The sequence below is a fragment of the Rissa tridactyla genome, chromosome W (genome assembly GCF_028500815.1).
Source record: "Rissa tridactyla isolate bRisTri1 chromosome W, bRisTri1.patW.cur.20221130, whole genome shotgun sequence".
Taxonomy (NCBI): domain Eukaryota; kingdom Metazoa; phylum Chordata; class Aves; order Charadriiformes; family Laridae; genus Rissa; species Rissa tridactyla.
Window position 1 is genome coordinate 26,261,370 of NC_071496.1, and position 8,842 is coordinate 26,270,211.

The 8,842-nt window shown below is 44.1% G+C and overlaps 1 long non-coding RNA gene across 1 annotated transcript; it reads right to left on the reverse strand.

Annotated features, from left to right (window-relative positions):
* Positions 1-1,723: 1,723 nt before the first annotated feature.
* LOC128901931 (uncharacterized) lies at positions 1,724-6,798 on the reverse strand. The gene is made up of 2 exons (XR_008463549.1): positions 6,160-6,798; positions 1,724-1,809 (listed from the first exon to the last, which is right to left on the reverse strand). It is a non-coding gene; the product is annotated as an uncharacterized LOC128901931 (long non-coding RNA).
* Between the last annotated feature and the right edge of the window lie 2,044 nt (positions 6,799-8,842).

Sequence of the window (8,842 nt, forward strand, 5' to 3'; positions counted from 1 at the left end):
AAAACAACAACAACAACAACACCAACAACAACACCAACAACGGAATATACAAACGCGATTACGGAACCGCCGCTCCCCCCGCCGCTCGCCAGCAGGAGCCGGGCCGCCCCAGCCCGCTTTTAAGCAGCAACTTCCTGCCCCCTCCCCCGGCAGCTCAGGGTGGGCGTGGCTCACATGGCATGGAATACCAGGAAAAGTTAACCCTATCCCCACCAGAACCAGGACAGTGCCTTTAACAAACAAAATGCCCTAAGTCACATCCCAGCACTATTCAGTGACTTTGTGTACCAGACATCACAAAGTAAACAATATGACCTAAGGGGCCATCAAACCACCAGAGATAACCATTCTAGATAGTGTAATCCATTCAGGCACAATCCTGCCCACCCATTGAATCAGGATATATAAACCTTAAGGTTTGGGGAGGAAAATGGCGAGTCTTCCAATGATACAGCTGGCCTGCAGGTAACTTCCCCGGGGATTTAGGGGATTTAGAAGCCTTACGTGAGAGATTAAGAAACATACATATGATATTTGGCATGCTTTAAGATCGTGATTAGTGCACTCTTTTAAGGTATTAAAGAACCCTAACCTGTACCCTGCTTCACACTCCAGCACCCAAAACAAGGGCAGCATTGTTGAATGAGATAAGCCCAGCTCCAAAGGTACTAGCTGCCTCCAGGGAACACTGTGAGAAACTGGAACCTCAAAATAATTGTCTCAAAGCTTGCTTAAGCTTCTGCAAATTGACAGCAGGCTTTCAGGCCAATAAGAAGCTTGCTTGTGTCTATTTAGCACTTTCTGCAGACCATTCTTTTGCTTAGCAGTCACCACCCAAGATTGCCACCAGCTGAAAAGGGTGTAGGCCTTTGGTTATCAGAGTGGACAGACCCTGCCTACCCTAGGGCTTGCCTGCTACCCCAAACTTGCTGTGTCACGATGACTGTGCTAAGCTAAGCTCTGCCCAAGCAACAGAGGTAGGAAGAGCTCATAAGGTGATCGTGTCAAATGACAATTAGCTGGGCAAAGGCCACCGTCATGCTGATTGGTCAAGCTACGGACCGACCTGGACTATAACTGGTATGGTGACCCACCACAATTGGGAACTGGGATCCCCAAGTCTCATTGGCAGTTGCTTCGAGCCACGAGGGGTATCATCTTCTCGGCAGCAGGGGTAGTCTTCAGGAGAATAAATGCAATTTTTAGTCGCTTGCTTCTGTGCATTTCAGGTGAATCGCACTGAACCCCTTTAAGTGTCTTGCGACAACACACTTTAATAATGTCAATTACAAATGGAGCAGGTTCGCGAGGGTGATAGCAATAGTACTCTGGTTTAATACCCCGTGCAAATATCTCCCGCCATTCACTAGATTGCTCCTGGATTTCACCATTAAATATTTTTATGTTTAGAGCCAATTTGGTGAGCTCACGCTCTTTGTCCCCACAAGGTTGGCAAACCCCTCGAGGGGGTATCCCGTAACGGCAATGGGTCCCCCTCCGTTCTTGACACCCTTTACAAATAAAACAAATAAAAAGGATAACAATTACAGCTCAGAATGTCACACTTGATTCTTATGTCCCCTGTATCACCGTAACCGTACCCCACCGATATGCTGTAGTCGCTCACTTGTACCACAGTTATATGTGTGTCCATTTACAACCTCCAGAAGGCAATCTTCAGATCTCCAGGCGGGCTTGTCACTTCCCAAGAATAGTCTTTTAATGGTCCTTTTACGCGGCTCGCATGGGTCCAGCCTCTCTCTGCTGTCCGGATGGCTGTTTCTGTGGTGAGTAAAACGAGATAGGGCCCTTCCCAACGGGGGTTAATGAGGACTCTTTCCATGATTTGATTAGCACTTTGTCTCCTGGCTTTATGTTATGCATGGCTACATCCAAGGGGGGTCTCTGTACTACTAAGCCCTTATTCCGCAGCTTTACTCTCCTAGCCATGAGTTGAATTATATAAGGTCTAATTTGTGAATTTTCAAGTTGGGGGTGGTCCTGCGGAATTTCTAAATCGTATGGCATCCCATATAACATTTCAAAGGGGGAAATTCCTACATCAGTTCGGGGCTGTGTTCTTATATTCAATAGTGCTAAGGGGAGGCACTTTACCCATGACATCTTAGTTTCTAACATCAATTTTGTGAGCTGTTTCTTTATTTCCCCATTTACTCTTTCTACCTTTCCCGAGCTTTGTGGATGCCAGGGAGTATGATATTCCCATTTTGTCCCCAAAGAGGAGAGAGCTTCCCTTGCTATTTTTGAAACAAAATGGGAGCCCCTATCAGAGTGTATTACCTCAATGGATCCATACCTAGGGATTATATTTTCCAGCAAAGTCTTCACTACGGTTTGAGCGGTGGCTCTAGCTGTCGGGAAAGTTTCCACAAAATGGGTTAGGTGGTCTATGATTACTAATAAGTATTTATATCGTCCCACCTTTGGAAGTTCAGTGAAGTCTAGCTGGATTTTAGCAAATGGTCTGTGAGCCAGTTCCCTTCCCCCCAGGGCTTTTTCTCTGTAACTGATGTTTATTGACCCTTTTGCATGTCATACATTCGCTAACTATTCTCTTTGCTATGTTGTATATACCAATGCACACATACTTTGTGGCAAACTGATCCACTAACGCCTGAGTTCCCCAATGGGTGTTCTCATGGAATTTTTGCATGATTTTCAAAGCCAGAGGTTTTGGGAGAACTTCCCGGCCATCCGGGAGTTCCCACTTTCCTTTTTCTGTCTCCCTGATTCTCATCTGAGTCAGCTTATCTTTTTCCTGCACTGTAAAACTCAGGATTGAGTGAATTTTTCCGTGTAGATGGCAATGGCTATACTTGGGGTTGTCACACTCATCATAAATTAGACATCTGCAAGGGACTGCATCGATTCCAAAATCCTTCCAACACTCATAACATGGAAATTCGTCTGATTCCTTTCCACAAGTTATACAGTCCTCCCGAGTTCTTTTAGTCTGGATCACCATTAATGCCGCTCTTTTTGCTTCTTGATCAGCAAGATTGTTTCCTCTGACTAATGGGCTTAATCCTTTTTGGTGTCCTTTTAAATGTACTACGGCTATTCCCGCCGGTCCTCGTAATGCTTGTAAGACCTGGATTATTAATTCCTGGTGTATTAATCCTTTTCCTTGAGAATTTATTAAACCCCTTTCTTCCCAAATTTTTCCAAAAGTATGCACTACGCCAAAGGCATATTTTGAATCCATATATATGGTTCCAATTTTACCTTTTAAAAGTTGCAAGGCTCTTAATACAGCATATAGTTCACAAGCCTGTGCAGACCAACTAGGGCTCAGAGGTCCCGATTCTATTACACTAAATGTTTTTCCATCAATGATTGCAAATCCTGATTTTCTCTTTCCTTCAACTACCCGGGATGATCCATCTACAAATAGCTTTTCTCCTTCTCCAAGTTCTTCCTCATCTAAATCTGGCCTGATTTTTGTTTGCTCCTCAATGTTGTAAAGACAATCATGATTTATTTTGTCACTCGGCTCCCCATACAAAAACTGTGCTGGATTCTGCACGCTTGTTACCTCGAGTTCCAGTTTGGGAGAGGAAATTAGGATGCCTTCATATTTTAGGAGCCGGGGCATCTGTTATCCATTTGTCAGCTTTTTGTTGCAAAATTCCCCTGATGTTGTGAGGTGATAATACCCTCAATTCTCCTCCAAAGGTAATTTTATGGGCTTCCTCTACCAAAAGGGCTGCGGCTACTACCACTTGAAGGCAGGTAGGCCAACCCCTACTTACAGGGTCCAGGAGTTTAGATAAGTATCCCACAGGTTTCTTTCTTCCTGCCCATTCTTGTGCTAATACCCCAAATGCGGTCCCTTCATCAACACTGATAAATAGATAAAATGGTTTCTTTACATCTGGCAGGCTCAAAACTGGGGCATTTACTAAATCAGTTTTTTTTAGTGTTTCTAATTGTTTATCATCATCCTCCGACCATTTCCATAATCCATCCTTAGTTAATTTGGTATAGAGGAACTTCACCTTTTTGCTATAGTTCTCAATCCATTGCCTGCAATAGCCAAAGAGACCTAATAATTGCCTAACCTGTCTTTTAGTTCTAGGAGCCGGTAATGACAATATGCCATTCACCCTTTCGGGGTCTAATATCTTAGTTCCCTTGCTTAGTCTGTGTCCCAGATATTTTACTTCTTTCTCAACAAATTGTAGTTTTGATTTTGATACCTTCAATCCTTGTAAACTCAAAAAATTTAGTAACTTAATACTTTCCTGCCTCACTTTTTCTTCGCTATCACCAGCTAGGAGCAAATCATCCACATATTGGACCAGTGTGACTCCTTCACTTAACTCATACCCCTTCAGGATTTGTTCTAAGGCTTGTCCGAACAAGTTCGGAGATTCAGTAAACCCTTGGGGCAATACCGTCCACCGTAATTTTTGTTTCCGATGGTTATCTGGGTCTTCCCATTCAAAAGCAAAGTAATCTCGGCAATCTTCTTTGAGAGGGCATGCCCAGAATGCATCCTTCAGATCTATTACACTATACCATTGATTATCGGGCCTTATTTGACTCAGGAGGGTGTGTGGACTCGCCACCACCGGGAATCTAGCTATTGTTCTCTGGTTAATTTCTCGTAAATCATGTACTAACCTATATTTTCCATCCGGCTTTTTTATTTCTGGGTTCCTTATTGTTACTGAAAAGGGTTCAATATCTAACTTACCTACTGTTTCCGGGGTGTACCAGACTTCAGGATTTATTTTCTCTTCATCTATTACTCGTAAGGGACACAGTTTAAATTATTTTTTTTTTTTTTTTTTTTTTTTTTTTTTTAGTGTTTCATTTTTTACTTCTAAGCCAATTCCTAATTCAATCATCAAATCTCGGCCCAATAAATTATAGTCTGCTTCAGGCATGAGTAGCAGGGACCCCACCCCTACCTTAGAATGGGTTTCAAAAAACACATCTTTTATTACGGGTATTCCAAAAGGTTCTCCTTTTGCTCCAATAACCTGTATAGTCGCCGAGGATATTTTACATCCTTGGGGCAATTTTTGAACGGTAGATCTTTCTGCTCCCGAGTCCACTAGGAACTCAATTTCTTGTTGCTGGGGACCCACTTTTAGTTTATCAAGGGCTCTGGTGTGGTGTTTTTTTTTTTTTTTTTTTTTTTTTCTTTTTCGGGTTCCCAGCAAATAGAGCCCCTGACACCCCTAGTCTTTGAACATTTTCTCATCCATCATTCTCTTTCTGCAGTCCTTTTTAACATGCCCTTTTCCTCCACAATAAAAACAAACCACAGTTTCCCATTCTCTCCCTCTTAAAGGTTTTCGGGTCTCCTGTCTTATCTGGCGAGCTTCAAACCCTTTTCCAGGGGTTGACGTCCTTTGCCCTTCTCTGACTGCAGCTACCAACATTCTGGCTTGTCTCTTATGTATTTCCTCCTCCCTGCGGACATACACTTTCTGGGCTCATCCAAACCCCTATCCTGCCAATCCTCCACTTTCTCCAGCTTCTTTCTAATGTCCGTCCATGATTTAGCTACAAATTGGTTTGGTTTTTTTTTTTTTTTTTTTTTTTTTTTTTTTTTTTTTTTTTTTTTACCCCCCTGTTTCTTCTCTCTCAAATGATATAGATTTACTCTAGTCTCTGACCTTATCCACAAGTGTGCATATTCACTCTCCTCCAGGCTAAAGGGTTCCTTAGAATTAACATAAATATGTAAAGCCTGGCATATCCAATCTTCAAAGGACCCAAAAAAACGGGCCAATACAGGTGGTCACTTCTAATTTGTTTCCCACCCCAAACTTTCATACAATAACGTATCATTTTTGCTTTATCCTTACCCTGCCTAGAAGGGTAATCATCCCAATATTTAATCATTAATCCTAACGAACTGTCTGGCGGTATCTGGGGTAACCTAACCTTAGGCACCGACCCACCCATGGGATCAGAAGGCTTGCTTTTCTTCTGTCCCATCTTCCAGAGTGCCTTCACACACACACACAATCTTTTCCCCCTGTTCGTGGCCCAGTCCCTCGCGGGAGATGGGAACCGCACTACTAAGGGGTCCGCACTTGCTTCGTCCTCAAGTGGACGTCTCACACAGGCACACTCCGGGATACCCAACCCCAACCGAACGGATCACCGGCCTATACTTACTCACTCCTGAGTCTTCGTTCGGGTCTTCGTGCACAAAGTTTACGGGGTTGCCGGCTTTTATTTGCTTGCTGCCGAATTTCGAGTTCGTCGGTAGAGGTTTTGGGTGTAAAAACCCCCAACAGGGGCCGCTTACTCAGCGGGGCGCCCCCCCTGTGAGGTTTACAGCCAAATTGCCTCTATCCGAGTCACGGCACCAAATTTGTTATAGATTGTGGCCCAATAATTGACAGGAACCAGTCCAATTAATCAAATTAGTTTATTAAGCAAGCGGCAGCAAGCAAAACAGCGCTGGGCGGCCGGGGAGTCTTTGCTCCGCCAACGGCGCACACCCACTCCCCGAAAGTAGCTGATTATATACTCTTCTGGTTCCCGTATATGTGTCAATCCTGGTATATTCCGTGTCTAAGCGACGTGTTGCTAGGGGGTCGGTCTTGTCCCGCCTCCTGATGGTCGTGAGACTGAAGGCTCCTCATCTTTATCAGTGTCCTTGGGGAGACTCTTTTCAGCTTATCTCACAACTTAGCTCTTCCCTTTGAAGTGTTAAAGCACACCAGATGCCTGTGATTTAGGCCTTGAGGTGTCAAAGTGCCCCAGACAGCACACCGGATGCCTGTGATTTAGGCCTTGAGGTATCAAAGTGCACCAGATAGCCCGCTGGATGCCTGCGATTCAAGTATGTGAAGAGTCGAAACAGTGTAAGTTTTCCCCAGCCTTTAAGAAAGCCTGATTTGATTAACAAACATGATTCTATTTATTACATCATGACTTGAGAACTATGGATCAATGAGACACTGCTGAATTCCAGAGGACCGTCGAGATGTTGTTGGGCCTGTGGTGGTGACTATACTTTTGCTGTGCTCCATAATACTGCTTCTCCTTTCTGCCATTTCTCTACTTCTGCCTTTACTCTAGCGCTTGTCTCAGTGACTATTGCTGGGGAATAACAATAAACCTGCAGTGACCAGCATCTGACCTTGTTTGTGTCTTAATCTCACACTTGGAATCATTGCGAACCTCTCCCGGGCCTAACACAGTCTGACCGGGACATAACAAACATATGGTAAAAACATGGAAAAAAAAAAAGATGAAAACATGCAGTGAATGCATGGAGAATGTATCCAGCCAGAGATTTTTGGTCTTTCACCAGATGGTGCACACCAACCAGCACCTCAGACCCAGAAATCAGATGGATCTAAAATTTTCTCTCCCTGACATTTGGCAATATTTGTCTGGATAATTAACGGCCCATCATCATCTCTGTCAGCCATTCACCCTATTCATCTACCACATTACAACTCACACACTCTCCAGACTAGCGTAGCTTCTTGTGATTCTTATGACTGAAAAGCAGGACACCCTAATGTGTTTTGCAGAGTGTGAAACCACAGAATCTTGCCAGTGTCTGCCTTTTCTTGATCTCCTAGGAAGGAAGTATGTGATTCCTTGTGTAATAAGTAACTAAAGGTGATTTGCTGATCGAACAAGTTAAGCAAGAGGAACGAACCCATTGTGGCAGTCTTGAGAACTCCCTGTTTAACCAGAAGAGACATGTCCACAATGTTATCTTGCTACACCAACATGGGAACTCCTGTTTGACAAAAAGCTTAACCACAATGTTATCGGAATGTATTGTTTTGAGCTGATTCTGTGACCGACATTTTATCTAAACTACCTCAAGCAAGAAGCTACAGAGGGGCGTACCGAAGATGTCGAAACCGACCTCCGTGAAGATAAAAAGAGCTGCTCAGCTTGCTTGAATTTGCGAGCCTTTGGTGGAGCTGCGACTCCCCGGCCGCCCAGCGCTGCTTTTGCCTTCCTACCTCAATAAATATTTATTGAATCTATTTCGGACTCTATTTATTTTAAATTCAACTATAACAAATTTGGTGCCGTGACTCGGATCCAGACAGCCGACTCGGAATTCAACTCTGGGAGGGCGCCCCATCTTCAGATGGTCCCGGAGGAGATTCCGACTTAGCTCACCTGGATTTTCCGAACTGAGATAGGAAAGCAAAAAGAAAAGAGAAAGGAGATACTGCAGTTCCCCGTAATTTTTGTGCACGAAGAGCCGGACGAAGACTCGGGAGTGAGTAAGTACATTGCGGTTCCGTTCAGTCGGGGATTGGGTACCCGGGTGCGAGTGACTGAGACGTCCACTGGGCTTAGTAGCCCACCGGACGAAGTGAGTGTGGACCTCCTAATAGTGCGGTTCCCATTGTCCGCGAGGGCGTGGGCCACGAACGGAGGGAAGTGAGTGAATTTTGAGTGAAAGAGGGCACTTTCGGAAGATGGGACAGAAGCAAAGTAGGACTTCTGGTTCCATGCAGGAGATACGGGGTGGGGGTGGGCTCCCCGATATACCCCAAGATAGCCCGTTAGGCCTAATGATTCGATATTGGGATAGTTCCCCTTCTCGAAAAGGGAAGTCCAAGGAGAAATTGGTCTATTATTGTATGGAGGTATGGGGAAGAAAACAGATAAGAAAAGATTTATATTGGCCAATTCATGGATCCTTAGAGGATTGGATATGCCAACAATTAAACATATATGTTAACAACAAATGACCATTTAATAAGGAGGAGAGTGAATATGCCTTTTTATGGATCCTGGGCACGGCTCAGGCCGCTAATTTGTTTCCATTAAAAGAAAAGAAAAATGATAAAAAGAAAAGGTGGGATGTAGA